At 44.7% G+C, this 17,520-nt stretch overlaps 1 protein-coding gene across 10 annotated transcripts in view; it reads right to left on the bottom strand.

The window, feature by feature from the left end:
* Window positions 1–17,520, bottom strand: part of asap1b (ArfGAP with SH3 domain, ankyrin repeat and PH domain 1b) — an 80,343-nt gene that overhangs the window by 46,661 nt on the left and 16,162 nt on the right. The gene's annotated exons all lie outside the window — the stretch shown is intronic.

The raw sequence follows: 17,520 nt of genomic DNA, 5'->3' as shown, positions 1-17,520 counted from the left end.
TGCTGCACTGAATCATCAGAGCACACCCTCCCTCGCTCTCCTTTACTCCATCTCTTCATCTCTCAGCATTCTTCTCTTCATCCGACTCCCTCTTTCTTCATCCTTCTCACCCCTCTCTCTCCTCTCTCTCTCCTCCTCTCCCAGTCCTTCCCTCCTCTAAAACTACAACCCATCACTTCAGCAGCACATCCCTGTTGCTGTATAAAAAGATAACATCGCCAGAGAAGGGAAACCAGGACAGCCTACTGGAGAAAAACAAACTGTCAGCTTAACACCACCACCAATTATGAGATAGAGGCCATCTGCCTGTTTGGACACTAGCATTTGTTCAACACACACAACTGACCACCATTTCCTACGCAGCTGTTTACTACTTTGGCATAAATGAAGCATTAATCCCATTCTCTCTCTCTCTCTCTCTCTCTCTCAAAATCAAGCAGCTCCAACTAGATTCAACTACAAAAATGAATCATTGGCAATAAATAAGTCCAATACAAACACAACAATGGCCAAAGATAGTGATGAAATTCAGAGGAAAATTGTTAAGAAAAGATGTATTCTCTCGTCTCTCTCTCTCTCTTGTCTTGGCACCAGTTGGAGTGCATGGTGCAGACCAAGAGCCAGCAGATTTCAGGCCTTTTTGTCCGCGCTCTGCACAGCTGATTAACATGCACACTCGCGAGCGCCCTGGTCGCAAGAGCCCACAAGCTGCTTGTGTGTGCACTAGGCAGCTCAGAATAACAAAGTGCTTCCTCTGGTGGCATCTGACCAGGGACAAGTCATGATTCATCCGCGCCTGCCGCGGCTCTCAAACACAAGGGCTTTCACTTCACTGTCAGGCAGCAGGAAGACCAGCCTCGCTGCTGCACAGAATCCCACTAAAAAAGGCAAGAAAAGAAAATGCAGCCCATAATGACGTCTAATATGTCATCAGGCAGACTCTTGAGTACCACTTATCAAAATGCTAGGCACATTCGCCAGTGGGAAGTTGGTTCTCCACCACTCTGCATTTATGTATTTTTACATAAGCTGACATTTTCAATGCACTCTGTAAAGGGTTACTCCTCTTCTCTTCACTATAATTTGGTGAAGGAAGGAATAAAGGATTTTCCATGAAAGCATTCCTCTGGATATAATTATGAATTTTCCCTCAATGAAAAATGTAAAATAAGGACCAGATGTTTGTTTACAGATCGGAACGTCGGGAATGTTTGGGAGTGCAGCCGGAATCCCGAGGTATTTTCCTCTGGGGACAGAGGAGTGCGTGCCGATGAAAGAATGCTGATGTCACTGTGGTGTTGGGCGCGAGAGGGGAAGCTCCCGCTGGACCGCTCCTCTGGTGCAGCTGCTTCCTCTCCCGAGCGCACCGCTACATGGAAACTCACTCAAGGGATTCTGGGAGCTCAAAGTGAGTGGCCACAGAGTTTCGAAGGAGGTGAGAGAGTGGTGACCGCTGCTGGGGTGAAGTGAGAGAGGGTAACATGACTCATCTATTCTGAGATGTGTTTGAGAGAAGCTGGACTGAAAGGGGAGGGGTTTAAAACCCACACAGGCCTCAAAAATCCATCCTCACCCTTAGACCTACACTACACCTAATGATAGAGATGTCAGCAATAACAGCCTAATCTTGCACAATGTCTAAACTTGAAGAGCAAAATTATTAGGCTTTGTCAACATACTGTAGGTCCAGTAGTCCTTGCACCGTAGTGGAAAATGAAAATAGAACGGGCTTGTAACCGGAGGGTTGCCGGTTCGAGCCCCGACCAGTGGGCCGCGGCTGAAGTGCCCTTGAGCAAGGCACCTAACCCCTTACTGCTCCCCGAGCGCCGCCGTTGTAGCAGGCAGCTCACTGCGCCGGGATTAGTGTGTGCTTCACCTCACTGTGTGCTGTTTGTGTTTCACTAATTCACCGATTGGGTTAAATGCAGAGACCAAATTTCCCTCACGGGATCCAAAAAGTATATATACTTATATACTTATATATAATATATATATATACTCCCTTCACATCTCTCCCTTGATGTCTCCCAGAGGGAGCTACTAGACACAGCCACCTTCATCCAAGCCTTTATCTCACCGATAAAGCCCTTTAGTCTTAGGGAAGTAGCTTATAAAGCCAGAGCAGATTTATCTACCCAGACACACTAAGGAGGGAATGAGAGGAGTGAGGGAGGGAGGCAAAGAGAAGAGAGAGATGGAATGAGAGGAGTGAGTGAGGGAGTAAAGAGGGGAGAGAGAGGGAATGAGGAGTGAGTGAGTGAGGGAGGGAAGGAGAAGAGAGAGAGGGAATGAGGAGTGAGTGAGTGAGGGAGGGAAGGAGAAGAGAGAGAGGGAATGAGAGGAGTGAGGGAGGGAGGGTGGGAAAGAAGGGAGAGAGGGAATGAGAGGAGGAGTGAGGGAGGTAAAGAGAAGAGAGAGGGAATGAGAGGAGTGAGTGAGGGAGGCAAAGAGAAGAAAAAAAGAGAGGGAATGAGAGGAGGAGTGAGGGAGGGAGGGAAAGAGGGGAGAGAGAGGGAATGAGAGGAGTGAGTGGGAATGAGGAGTGAGTGAGGAAGGCAAAGAGAAGAAAAGAGAGGGAATGAGAGGAGGAGTGAGGGAGGGAAAGAAGGGAGAAAGGGAATGAGAGGAGGAGTGAGGGAGGGAAAGAGGGGAGAGAGAGGGAATGAGAGGAGGAGTGAGGGAGGGAAAGAAGGGAGAAAGGGAATGAGAGGAGGAGTGAGGGAGGGAAAGAGAAGGGAGAGAGGGAATGAGAGGAGGAGTGAGGGAGGGAAAGAAGGGAGAGAGGGAATGAGAGGAGCTGAAGGGGGCCAGAGGTGGATGGTGGCAGCAGACGTGTGTAGAGACCCATAGTCCCTTCGCTGGGCTGCACTGGCCCCAGACAATCACTCACTCACACACACAGACACACACACACCTAGCATACATCCGCTCCTGGGGACAGTAAACACCACCACACATAAATTATGCAGTCCTCTTTGTGTGTTTGGTGTGTGTGTGTGTGTGTGTGTGTGTGTGTGTGTGTGTGTGTGTGTGTGTGTGCGTGTGTACTCCTAGGCAGGGCTTGGAACATTGGGCTAATTAAATTTCACGATGTAATTAAGCAAGCCCAACTTCAACCCTAGGACAGATTTTACCCAGCACCCCCCCACCCCCATCCCCCCCAACCCCATTAGCAACCACAGCTGCCCGCACCCCCTCAAGTTCTCTCACTCCGGGACAGGACCTCTTTGATCTCCCTCTCCAGTAGCACTACAGGATGGCACATGAACAGAGCTTCAACTCAAACCCTCTCCTCATAGTGACACAAGCACTGTATGAGGTTTGTATTGTTCTGCCTCATCCTTAGCAAGTGCCTCAGAAGACCTGCAATCTGCTTTTCACATTATTCAGAAGAATCTCCATAAATTGAGACTTGTACTAAACTCTGACAAAACTAAAATGATGTGCTTCTTTAAATCAAGTAACACAGACGATGCTTGTCAGATTGTTACACTAGAGAAAGTAATTGAATGAGTATCAGTCTACAAATATCTTGGTTTCTTCTTAGTAGAAAGCTTGTCCTTCAAGCAGCATATAGAGTGTCTAACAAAAAAACTTAGAGTAAAGTTGGGTTTCTATTATAGAAACAAATGCTGTTTCTCTTTTAGTGCGAGACAAATATATTTTATACATGCATGCAATCTAATCTTCTCTGAAAATTATTCAGTATAGCATGCAGCACTAAGATTTGTAACTAATTTTAGTTTTCGTACTCATCACTGTAGCTTGTATGAGAGTGTTGGTTGGCCTTCGCAGGTTGGAGCATTGGTATATTTTTCTTTATAAGGCCATACTATGTGAACTGCCTCCTTACTTATGTTCTCTCCTGACTCCTAAAGTCACCAGCAGGAATTGTAATCTTCGATCATATGGGAAAATTATGTATGACAGTCCCCAAACGCGAACTGTCTTCGGTGAAAGTGCCTTTAAAGTTTTTGCACCCTCATCCTGGTATAAATGTCAGAATCATCTTAAACTAGATGTACCGCAGAGCGGTACAAAATATGACCGCCGCCCAGTCCAGCACATTTTTTCCACAAAAATAAATCATCTTGCCTGTTCATAATTCTGAGAAATTCTTGAATTGTGTGCATGTGTGCGTGTACACGTTTATGTTTATGTGTGTGTGTGTGTGTGTGTGTGTGTGTGTGTGTGTGTGTGTGTGTGTGTGTGTGTGTGCTTGTGTGTTTGCCTGCGTATGTGTGTTTGTGCATGTGCATGCATGCGTACATATGTCTACGTAGTATATGTCATACGTATGATTACTGTGAATGTATGTGTGTGCGTGTGTATCTGTTTATGCACATGTGTGCACATGGAATGGGTTAACATGACCCCTGGAGGCAAACATACAGAAAAAATTGGTCATCCTAGGCCCTACGGTTCTCAAGATATTCACAGAAAACTGTGTCTGCCCTACCCTCCTTTCAGGGGGTGCAGTCCAGCGGGGGGGCTACAGATCAAAACGAAAAACGATGGTTCCATGCTATCCATATGGGGTTACATGCCCACCAAGTTTTGTCTACCCCGGTCTTTCAGTGTCCCGGGAATCATTGACGGAAATTTGGACATGCGAAAAAGAAAAAAAAAACAAAACAAAAAAACAATCTGACTAAACCTATATGACCGCCGCTTCGCTGCGCGGCGGTCATAATTAGACTACTTACTGTACCAACAATGACACAGTTTAAAACCAAGATAAAGGTCTATTTGAGTACTAAATGCACATGTGCTGTTTTTGAGCGCTGCTGGTGATCATGTTGAGATGATGTTAAATTGCTGTCTTTTTCTGTTTTATGTTGTCTGTTTTTTACTGTATATTTAAATATGGAACTATTATGCTGTTGTCTTGGCCAGGACTCCCTTGAAAAAGAGATTCTGAATCTCAATGGGATTATTTCCTGATAAAATATAGGTTAAATAAAAAAAAAATGTATCTTGCTCGGGGCATTTGACATAGTTTCCGAGATGCAGTTTTCACCTCGGAATGACAAATACTCCACTTGTAAAAATCTTTTTCCGCAAACTAACCCATACTCACACAGCTGCTTTAAAGGGGGCAGAGGAACTAACTCTGGTTTGTGAATTTCCATGAATTCTATAAAAGGCCCCGACTTCCTCCCAGTGTTTGAAGCATGGCATGATTAAAGGTCAATCTCAGACATGGTCAGGAGGGAAAAAAAACATCGCTTCATAGGCTAGTGGCAGAAGACTGCAGCAGAGAAGGTCAATCATGAGTCGGATTAACGATAGCCATTTTGGTCTGTCCATCCTGCCTCTGACTCATCTATCCGTGCAATGGCTCAGTCAGTCTCTGTCCGATTGCTCTGCTTTCGTGCAGATTGATTAAAAAAAACAAATGATGAGTTTTCTGCATGTGACTTTTAAGGCTCCGTGACGTAACAGTCTGTAACCCCCCCCCCCCCTTCCCCTCCCCACCCCCTCTCCATCAGCAGCACCAATGATGGCTGCTAATCCTCTTTCTGACTGAGCGCCGTAATTAAATCCTGAGCTTTGATAGGTACATCCCTTTACAGCATTGGGAGACATGCCGTGCCTCCGTTTCTCTCTATGTGTGTATGTGTGTATGTGTGTGTGTGTTGGACCCCTACTCTCTGGGGTCCTGTTTGTCATCAAAGGCAGTCTTCAGCACCAGCACAAGATTAATTGATATACCACTTTTCAAAAAACGAGGGAGTATTGCTTTAATAATCGGCAACACAAAGATTTCTATGTAACAGTGAGCAAGAGTACAATTGCTCAGATCTGAACAGACCTGAAAAAACGGGAGTTTGTTCAACAGGAAAGGAAACAACTTAAAGATCCTCTCTGGTGAAAATCTGTGTTTTAACCTTGTTAACCTGGCCGTATGATGTCTGCTATGTTTTACAAGACATTAGCAAAATAAGTAGTCAATGTCATGACCAAGGATTTATGCTTTGGATCTATGGGCGACCAATCACAGCGTCAGTGTGTGAATTCAAACTGCAGTCCTTCATAACGGTCACAACAAGGGCACTGCACCAATCCTGAGTACTTGGGGATGAGACAATTCTTAATAAAGATGCAGACAAACTAGCTCATGTGTCTGAAGCAGCCAGTAGTAGCAGGTGAATGGTGTATGGAGAGGAGGTGGAGTCAGATAGATCCCAATTCCCAAAATGAGGAAGAAGCTACATTTAAGACATGTTATGGCCATAAGAGGATTTTTTTTGTGAATATATATACTTAAGAGGAACAGAGACGACTTTTAGTGTGTGATAAGTCACAAAGAAGAGAACTTTTCAGGCCGACTAAAGTTGGGAAGGTACCACCTTATTTAAGTATCAGTACTAAATACAGTCATAGCTATATCTAAGTAGTTGTAGACCTATGTCTATCATGACAATGTATTATGAATACTCTATAACTCTTTATAAATGTGTTTATCATGCTTTCTGATTACTGGGTGGGTACATAACTGGGTAAAATGACACTTAGCATGAAGATGGGACAGGTCGTGTTGCAGTTTGTAGCATCATGAAGGCTTTATAATATGATCAGTTAAAAACACAGAAAAGAAATGGCATGTTTAACGTACATCATGCACAACTGCCTTGTCTCTTTTGTGTCCCAAGCAACTTTCATCATCACTAACCATAACATGCTATTTAAGGGGCAAAATGTTTTAGAACAAAAGGGGGCAAAATGTTTTAGAACAAAATAGCCAATTCTCATTATTTAGTGCGCTAACTAGCATTAAGTCTGGCCCCACATCAACCCCACTAATGGCACCTCAATGAAGAGGCATTATCAGTTCCATAACTCAAGGTCACGGGTCATAGTTTACATAGAAACTGCCGCCGCATATTTCCTGTTCGCTCCTTTATCCTTCGGGAGCAGGCCGGACACTTGCCATCCTGAACAGGAAACAGGAAGAGGCAGAGCCGTCACTAAATGACAGCCAACCCAACATGTCCACTGGCACACTTCCTCTGTAAAAATACAGACAATACACACACAGGGCCAGGGTCAGGTCTTGGGCTTGCCAGGTTGTCCTCAGCAGAGTACGAGTTCAGCTCCGCGGGTCATTTTCACCTATTTGGACCCACTGACCCTTCAAAAGCCTGTCCTGATTTATGGCGTCAGATTACGATAAGCTTTACCATTATCGCTAATACCCAGGTATTAAGACCAGGCACTGAGCCAGAGGGGTGAACAGGGTGGTACTGGACACCCCAAATGTAATTCTCTATCTGTGGCAGTTAACTGATGATTGACAGCTCATTGCATGAATTGTTGAAAGAAGCACGTTTCAGAAATTGAGAACGAAGAATATTTCCACCTCTCAAGTCACTGGTAGGTAGGTAGGTAGACCTCCATTGAAAACATCATTCTGATGTAAGTTTTAAAGTGGTTTCCAAATACTACTATTAGAAGCATTGCCAATTTGACTGCATGTTAATCAGATAAGAGGGATCGATTCCCAATAATTTAACTGTGTTAGTAACTCTTATGGACAATAACTTAATTAAGCCACCTCAGCACAGTATAGCAAGATACAGTAGCCTATATAGGCATCAGAGTTAATGTGAGGAAACTAATGTGCAGTAGCTGCTAGTGTTCAAGAAGTATATTCAACAATTTGCAACCAGTTCAATAAGCTAGATTTACCAGCTTGAGTTGATAACAGTAAACTGTTAACAATGCTCAAAAGATGATCACAATGTGCAGGTAGCTTGTTTGTAAAGGTATAAGACATTATAGCTAATTTACAGGGCTAGCCACAATCTAAAAACGCTTACACTACATTAGCCAGAATGTGAATGGGGATTTGCACTGTATTGTGGGTAATAAAGCTAGATGTAACCCAACTAAGACTGTCTTATTTTTACATAGAGTTAGTTAAAACAATGAAAATGAAGGAAGAAATCACTCCTAAACCCCCCTAAGAAGAAAATAGGAGAGGTTGAGTAGATTGAGTATTTTGAGATTTTAAATTGAATTTAAATTGTACTTGGGCTGAGAGAAGAAGAGGGCTATGTCACATCTGAGAAAAAAGGGTAACCCATGCCTCTACTACTGTAGGTGAGCACAGAACGGCATGCGTGCGTGTGTGTGAGAGAGAGAGAGAGTGAGAGAAAGAGCAAGAGGTTGAGCTGCAGTGGAGAACTCCAGGTCAGGCAAATTACGTAAATGCTCCTTAGATATCAGATTAGGGTAGCACAAATGTTCTATCGTAGTCTGTGGACCCTGAGAAATACCTTTGGCCATTCCCTGGCCACCCCATCTATGAGAGTCTCATTATGTCAATGATTAAGAGGCAGTGGCAGTGATTTCACTTACTCACCTAATTTAGTCCACTTCCTTTGAGGTTTATGCCCCCACAGAAATATACAACGTAAGTCTAAATGGCTACAAAACAATTTCCTGTCTTGTACTAGCCCATGTTGTAAACACACACGTGTGTGTGTGTGTGTGTGTGTGTGTGTGTGTGCGTGTGATATATCATCACATATAATTCACACCATTTGTTCTACAACATAGGCTACAGTTGGACAGTAATAGCTGACATTCCAGAACGAGACGAAAAAGTGCTTTTACAAGTGCGTGGCACAACCCTTCAGTCTGTCAGAGAGATGATGGTTGTTGCCAAGGCAACACGCTCTGGCCACTGAATTCTGGGATACGAGTCGTGTTGTCATTCCAGGGAGCACTGCTCTCAGCAAGCACACATTCCTGTGTGTAGTTCCTCTGACCAGCACTGTTGTTTTTCTCCTGTGTTAGCAGTTGACGTAGGTCCCCAATATGACCTCACTAGACGTAAACCTTGCACACTTTTGATGAAGCGTCTCACTCTCTGCATTCTGCTGGTTGAGGTGCAGCCAATGTGCATGGTGTTCATGTCTCTCATACCTCCTATCTGCCCACTCAAACACCTTCTTTTGTTTCTGACTGCAGTCTCTGCAGGCAGCACCACACACTCAAATTATCACCTCTGCCCACACACACATGCTCTGTGATACATACGCACAGACACTTCTATACACACACAGACACACACACACACACACACACACACACAGACACAGACACAGACACAGACACAGACACACACACACACACACACACACACACACAAATGTGCCCTTCACTTCAGTACTATTTTTATGCATAACGCATGCATGCACACTCTGTCCTAAAATATGCAATACTCAAAATACATGTAAAACACTTGACCCTGAATAAACACACCAGCATATACAAAACACACAGTGTACTTAGTTAACACCCTCTCTAGATGACACTTTTTTTTCATGCAGCACATTCACACATAGGTCATGCCAGACCAATAACACACACACTCTTTTTGGCTCTCTGACAACACGCAAACACACAGATATGCAAACATAAAGGAAATATAGCCCGGATCTTCCGTGCATTCCTCAACCCTGCCTTAACAGTTCTGAAGAGCTACAGCACACAGGTCTGATGCAAACATTCGCCCAGAGCCCTTAAGGCCACTAAAGGCCTAAAGCCACTTCTCCTCTCCAGGCCACAAAGGGGCCCAATGAATCTAAAAAACAAACAGGTACTAAACACACAGGCCATCAATTACTTTAAACCACAACCCCCCCCCCCCCCCAACACACACACACTGTAGCATTAATGGTGCACAGTTAAATTAATCACACATACACACACACGGAGGAAATCAAACACATAAAAAAGGACATCAAATAAAATACACAAACACAGCACGGAACATAAAACGAATGGCATCAAACACATTACCATTAGCACATCAAACACACGCGCACACTCATAACTTCAAACATACATACTTAATTGCAGCAAATGTAGCCACCCACTGGGCGGCCATGGCTAGAATGTGCTAAGCACTTGGTGCGCTAAGCCCTGGGTGCAGGCGGCACGCAGTTCGGACATGTTTTTTTGGAGGGTGTTGACTAAGTGGCCTCAGAGCGTCTGTTGTGTCAACAGCACGAGAGTGTTTGCACAGGACGCCGCCGAGCAGAGCGACCAGTACAGGCGTAGGCCCAGAGATGGCAGTCTGAAGAGAGGAGGCAGCGGGGGATATGAGGACCAGGGGCCTCTACCTGTGTCTGTCTCTCTGTCTGTCTGTCCAACTGACGGTCAACTTGACTGGTGGTTCTCAGTGTCTCACGGTCAGTGAATGTTTCAGTTTCATATCTCCCTCCATTCTCATCGGTCACTTTGCATTCAGAGCAGAGTGATTCCTAACAGGCAGGCTACACCAGGTAGGCCTATGTAACTGAAGCGTAGCGCAAAAATAGGTTTGAAGACTAGTCTAACTTCGTTTAATACAAGTGCCGCTATCACGTTTGGTGTAGCCAGTTCCAGTGATTATAGTGGTTCACTAATTGTTGCAGCAGACGCTATGCGAACAGAGCATTTAGTTTGCGTGCCTGGTGTAGGCTGGTGTCTGGTGTAGCCTACCTCTAACTTTACTGCTCAGCCCACATCATGTCTGGAGTGAAGAACTCAGGGCAAAAACATGAAATATTTCTCAATTGTCTTTCTTCTCTCGCTCTCTCACTGCCATATTCTCTTGAGCTGCATTAACATCCCGAGTGCGGAGCAGACTGACTGAAACACGAGCGGTAATTGAGTGAGCGTCTCATTCCCGGAGATCCCCTGGTGACTGGGGGAGATAAAGCTGGAGCCACAGCCGGATAGCACACACTGAAAGGCGCACACACACCATTCATCTTCGCAGCAGCCCGGGACACCCTGTCTAAAAATAAGGAAAGGTGTGTGTGTGTGTGTGTGTGTGTGTGTGTGTATCTGTAAGTGTGTATGGGTGTGTTAAGGATGAGAGACCGAGGGTGAGTGTGAGAGAGTGTGTGTGTGTGTGTGTGTGTGTGTGTGAGTAAGTGTGTGTGTAATATTCAGGCCTATTTTCCAACCCTTTCAAACAAAATGTACCTCCAGAAAGCCTCCCTGGCTCCACACTTGGCCTTGTCACTGTTCTGGAGACGATACGTCTCCTGGAATGTCATCACCTGCATCTAGTGCTAGACTAAGACCAAGAAAAGAAAGGTGTATGTGTGTGTATGTGTGTGTATGTGTGTGTGTGTGTGTGTGTGTGTGTGTGTGTGTGTGTGTGTTTAAATGGGAGGAAGTGAAGGCTGTATTGGGGAGCTGTGAGGCTGGCTGGGTGTCTCCAGTGTGTCTCTGTATGGCTGCAGAGAATGGAGCCCTGACAGACTCTTAATGCAGATAAAACAAAATGTATGCATGCACACACACAAACAAACAAACACACAGAGAGATTGGTCGAGTTTGAGCTACTTTAGTTACTAGAAAAGCAATTTCTAAATACATAAAGGCCAACCCTTACATTCAAGCACACACACACACACAAAGAACACCAAGTACATTAAGTGCAATAAGTGCAATAAGTGCAATAAGTACACTTGCAAACGCACACACACACACACACACACACACACACACGCACACGCACACACACCTTTCTTTTTCATCTCACAGTGGCAGCAGTCATCTGCACTTTCCTGAGATGTGGCCAAAATGAGGGCTGCAAACAACATTCCAGCGCATTCCTCTCCTCTGCACTAATCAATAACTAAGAAAAGAGTGGCAAGAGAGACTAGAGAGACTGCCTCCAAGTCTTTGGTCTCCAGTCCACCCCTGCATACCTTCACTGCTTCTCCAACAAGAACACACCTGCTGTACCCTAAGTGTGTCCCTGCTGGGTCCCATGCACGGACACAATGCTTTGCTGAGGAAATGTCTGAGGTACTATGAGCTAACTCGCTCCGACACATGCAGGTCCATTCCCGCTGCTTTAAAAAGAAAAGAGGAAATTTCACAAGGGTTCAACGTCATATCTGACACTTTGGATTTGAGAGCATACTTTTCGGTTTACCACAACATTTGATAGCAAAAGCTTTGTCAAACTTCCTCTACTGGGTGACAATCTGTGAGAGGCATTGAAACCCAACTTCCCTTTTCTCTTATCAGCAAAGCCTATGCGATCTGCTTTTATTATTTTTCTTTACTCATTTTGTCAGACAAAAATGTGGATCCAAATGTGGAATCCCAGGAAGAATGCATGTCGTCCTAGTAGGGCTACATACAAGAAAAATAGGAGAGAGGCCGCACTATGCATACATACTCTTTTATTTGCACATACGCGTTTCGGCGTGTGCCTTCTTCAGTCACTGCACACAGCACTCTTAAAGTTTAGAAATAGACAAATTGAGTGAAGCCTGCTCCTATCCTCACTGACTGTCCTAGTAGGGCTGTAACGATATACGATTCGAAACCGCAATCGCGACACAGGTTTCACGGTGTGAAAAAGCAGAACCACGACAATGGTTTGCAGCTTACGCAGCCGCATAAACAACACACATCTCCCGCTTTACTTACCAGTAGCCTACGTAGCCTACAAATAAATAAATCATAATGTCATACCTTGTTGCTTTCATTGCAGACTATGCATGCAACTTTACCAAACAGTATAAAAGTAAACCCCCTCTCCTTGCCCCGTGCTCTCTCGCTCAATGGACACACGCGAATCGGCCAACACAATCCAAATAAAACATTCACAATCGTGAAAGCAAGGACACATAGAAGACGACTAGCTAAATTACTATTAAATCCGCTTAGCATCATTAGCAGGCTGCACATATTTGTTTAAAACTCTTGCATTCAAGTTGAGTGATCATCTCAATACCATGTTTCCCAAAAGGGCCTGTCCCAAAGAGAACAAGTATTACCTTGAAACGTAAACACATATGGGGAAACTGAACAGTCCAACCAACTATGCTACTTTGTTTAGAATATTTCCAGGCTTCAACCAGACAGCTGAATTAAAGAGGTAGAGTTGTAATAGAAATAGTAAGCCTAGGCTATAGGCTAATCCGCTGTGTGCTGTCATAAATATCAGACATTCAGTATTCTCTCTTTTTATATCAGGATATAAAATAATAGATATATTATACTATATATTATATTGTAATCTTCTGGTGTTCTAAGGGAGGCTATTGAAATGTTATTTAATAAAATGTCTAGCCCCGCCCTTCCAAAAAAAGAAAAATCGAGGTTCGTATCAAACCGTGGGTCAAAAATCGTAATACAAACCGAATCGTGAGGTTGGTGTATTGTTACAGCCCTACGTCCTACGCTGCTAAGGCAGTTCTTTTAGCCTACATTAGGGGCACCAAAAGAGTTCAAATGGCTTTCCCTCATTGACAAAACTGCAATTAGAGCACCAAATCCGTAATTCCTGCATTCTGCAAGAATTCCTTCAAACCAGCTCAACCCAGGCCCACTACCACTTCACATCCATTACCCCCACTACTTCACTCTCTGATTGGCTGTTGGAGTTGTTCCCTTAACCTCTGAAGCCCCAAAAACCACTGTGGTCATAAATGGGGAGAAATCAAACCGTGACGGCCAGGACAGCAGACCCTGCTGAGAGAGGGGTTTGTAATCCACAGGCATTCCCACATCCTACGTGAACCTCTGGCTCAGAGCCACAGGCCCCGCGCACCTCTGTTATTCTATTTCAGCTTCCCATTCTGACATTTTGAGAGATTCAGGCAAAGATGACACTATTCTGCATCTATTTGAATCCGGAACACTTTTGTTGTTTGCACCTCTCATCTACACTATTTCAGCGTGTTCGAGCTCCTGTAACTGAACGATTAGAAAAAGATGTCGGTCCCATATTCATTTGAAAACACAAGCTTTGCGTTTTAATGTGGATAGTGAATCTGCAAACACCTGAAAACAATGACAAACAAACCCTGATCAGACCTTATCAGTCTGATATTTCTTGACTCTCCATAACTTCGACTTCCACTACTAGCCTGCCAGTGGTGAATGCAACATGCAGACCAAAATACAAGCTTTTCTGGCCTTGCTGTCTGCATCTTGATAGCATCTGTAGTGCAGTTAAATTCTGCATTTTACAAAGCAGACAATTGCTTGAATTGCCATGTGATATGTGCGAATGGTCATGTGATTCATGCTTCAGGTCTGTTTATGGGTGTCCTGTGTGGACAAGAATCAGGAATTACAAATGCGTATGGATGGAGAACGTATCTAAAACTAAACTGGAAAAGTGTGGCTGTACCCTCCAGATTCCAGAGAAGTTTAATAACTGGGGGAGTTTTATGGGATTCGAATGCTTTCAGAATGCAGGGTCTGTTCCTCCTTGATATAACAAGTGCACCAATGTTGGCTTGACTTACCACACCCATAGCAGCTTGCACAACCCCCTGTAGGAAGCATGTGGTTGGCATCTCGCTCTAGTAAGGATGCTCATCAGTTGCAATACAGTCTTTGGCAAGTAGCAGATCATTCCTACCAGTTGATTCTCATTTCTATCAGAAAGAAAACAGCACCTGCAGTGAAACTGGGGTAAACCACTGTTACCAACTGGAACTACCCTCTGCTTTAAGCATGGATTAGATAGGCTAACATGTCATCTAGATAGATTTAGCGAAGGCCTCACCTTCCCAGCTTCCACCCAGCCCAGTCTGTCTATTAGCCTTTACATGAATGTGTCTGGAGCCAAGTAATCCCGCCGTCAGTGCTCTGCAATGCAGGCCCACCTCCCCCACTGACCTAAATAAACTGCACTGGCGATGGCTAAACAGCAAGCCCTCAAACTACTACACTGGAGAGTTACTGACCGCGGGTCCAGGCTTTGTTTTTTAAAGATCAGTGGGGTGGCTGGAGTGGTTCCACAGAGCAGTAACTTTAGGTGCATCCAGTTCTCTCCCAAGAGGAACAACAGGGGAAGAAAATAAGATGTGCCTCCTGAATGCTGTGTTGCGGGGGGTCGGGCTGGGCTGAGGCTGGGCTGCACCACCTCCCCAGGGCCTGGTTGACCTCACAGGCTGGCGTGAGACCTTGCCCACGTCGATTAGCCGCACTGGGCGAGCCACGTCACGCTGAGTTGAGCCAGCTTGTGTAAGAGTGCAGCTGAGACAACCACCACCACCACCACAGCTTCTCCTCGCTCCCGCTCCCGAGGCACTGGGGGAAGGAAGGAGAGGCTAAATCTGGCGGCTGGCTGCCACAGACAGACCCTGGGGCCTGACGCCCCTCCGCCATGACCACCCCCCCCCCCCCCCCCCCCCCAATCCCTTACCTTCAACCCTCCCTCCCTCCCGCACTCACTTACTCGCTCGCTCGCATGCCGGGCAGAGAGCTAACAGCAGCCGACACTGTTTACGCCCCGAGCCCCGAGAGCAGCCAGCTCCACTGCTCAGCCATAACAGTGCCCGGAGGAAGAGGAGAAAGAGAAAAGAAGTGGAGAAAGAGAGGAGGAGGAGGAGAGGAAAGATGAATAAAGTGGTAGGGATGGGATGAGTACAAGAGAGGAGGACAACATGAGGAAAGAAAAAAAGAAATGTGACAGAAAGAAAGAGAGAGCATACGAGAGCATAGATGTAAAGCTACATGTCAGAGCTTGTAAAGAAAAAGCATATGTGAAAGGAAAATGACAAGAGCGTCCAGCCCTGGTCTCCCATGCCAAGGTTCCTTCCTCTTTGGCAACCCCTCTGTTTGGCATCCCCTGGCCAAGCTGGCGCGATCAATCCCAGCCACGTGGCAAAATAACAGAGTCCCAAATGGGTCACATCTCAAACAGAGAACAATTAATCTGTGCACGGATTAATCTGCCTCACGGATGGTTAAGGCAGGGCCCTTCTCCAGTGTGTCTGGAACATGCCAGAAAGGCTGTGTGGGATTACCATAATGGCATCACAGTCAAGGTGCACAGACAATTCATTATTTTTTGTTAAATAAGCATTCTGGTAAAGAGCCAGGCCCAAAAGAAAGCATAGATATGATTGTCCTCCCCTTCTTGGAAAGGTTGATTTTTGGTTACCCACGATATTGTCCAGCCCACAATGGGCGTCGCCATGACACCACAGTATTCAGAAATACGTTTTTCTATTTCTGGCCGAAGCTGCACCGTATTGATTTAATGTGGCAGTAGACAGTGCTTAACGTATCCTAAGCCTTGTAAAAGCAAACTTTTATATATTTCTGTCAGTCATATATTATATTGAATATCCATATTGAGTTCAGAACTGTCAACATTTCAAAAGAAATATAAGTTGCCGCATATTCTAGTTAGCCTGCTGAGACTGCACTAAGTTATAATGTAAACAGAATGGACGGAGGATGAAAACCGGACGGATTTCTGGTTTCGTGAAGAGGGTGGATGGTCTTTGTCAAGGCTTCGTTCAAGAAAAGACACAAAATACAAATGTGACCATAAGGACAGAGAAAATACAATACCTGTTAAACAAAATATCACAATCAATAGCTCAATCAATTACTGTAAGACCCTTTATGATTTTTAAGTTACAAAACAACCTCTGCCGGAGTCATTGATTTATTTTACCTGTCTTACAACATAAATAAATGCATTCATTTTAGTGAAGTCAGATATGAGCATACAAAGACCCTTAGAACTCATGTTAAGCCTAATACGCACTAAATGCGAATGCGCGATTTGATGCAGGCAAAAGTATCCACTGTTACTAACGAGGGTATTATAGCAATATCATAAATGTGGAGACGGAATAGCCTAGAACTTGGGTATGCCTAGCGTTTAGTAGCCTATTGCACTTGCGGTGATAGACAAAGCTAATGTGAATCACAGACTATCCTACAACCAAAGTAAAGGAGATTATTTGTACCTGCGTTAGCCAAAAAAAGGACGGGACTGTACCCTTCACAAACCGTAAAAATGAAGTTTAGTTACAGTTGACTACAGTTGACAGTTCACTATCAGTCCACACAAGCAATTCTGGTTTCCTTGCACTAGCCATTTTCGTCGTAGCCATAGTCGTAGCCTATTCTGTCGGTTTGTATAGCTTACAGCGCGCAAGCTTTGGTCAATTTCTGTAACAAACAGTGCCACCTATAGGCCTGGGATATGAAGTAACGTGTTGAGTCGTGTTGAGATGGATCCGTTTGGACGCAAATATTCTTGATACGGTTCCAGGAAAGACGGAGGAAAAAAAGATCGGTTTGGTACGTGTAGACTAGGCCTTATTCGGATGCCAAATGCTCAAAAAGTCAGAGTAATGTTAATTTACCCCTGCAAGCCCCCCTGCAAACACAAATTCAATTACAAGATGCTCTGCATCAGCACCCATGGAAGGGCTTTGTTGGCTTTAACCCTTAAAGGAGTACCGTCACACCGGTGTGATGGGAATGTTGAGAAATGAACGTTCTAAAGAATATCTGGGTTCATTGAATTCAACATAGAATTTTAGAACCTTCAATTGTTGCGGAACTTAGAACGTTCAAAAACCTACACCTTTAAGGCTTTAAGAGGGTTTGTTTTGGATGTTGTTGTTGTTTTTCAAATTTGCTTAGTTGTTTTTTTTTTATGTCGCCAGGTTTGTATGGCAGATCAGAAATACCCCTCCCAACTATGCCCACAGCTGTCGCCCAGGCCCTTCT

Source organism: Alosa pseudoharengus, unplaced genomic scaffold (assembly GCF_046254945.1).
Source record: "Alosa pseudoharengus isolate Yale_2024_CS ecotype anadromous, Long Island Sound unplaced genomic scaffold, YU_APseudo_1.1 YU_APseudo_1.1_scf_18, whole genome shotgun sequence".
NCBI classification, from domain to species: domain Eukaryota; kingdom Metazoa; phylum Chordata; class Actinopteri; order Clupeiformes; family Clupeidae; genus Alosa; species Alosa pseudoharengus.
Note: the sequence above shows the minus strand (reverse complement) of the source record. Positions and strands in the feature narration are given on the sequence as shown.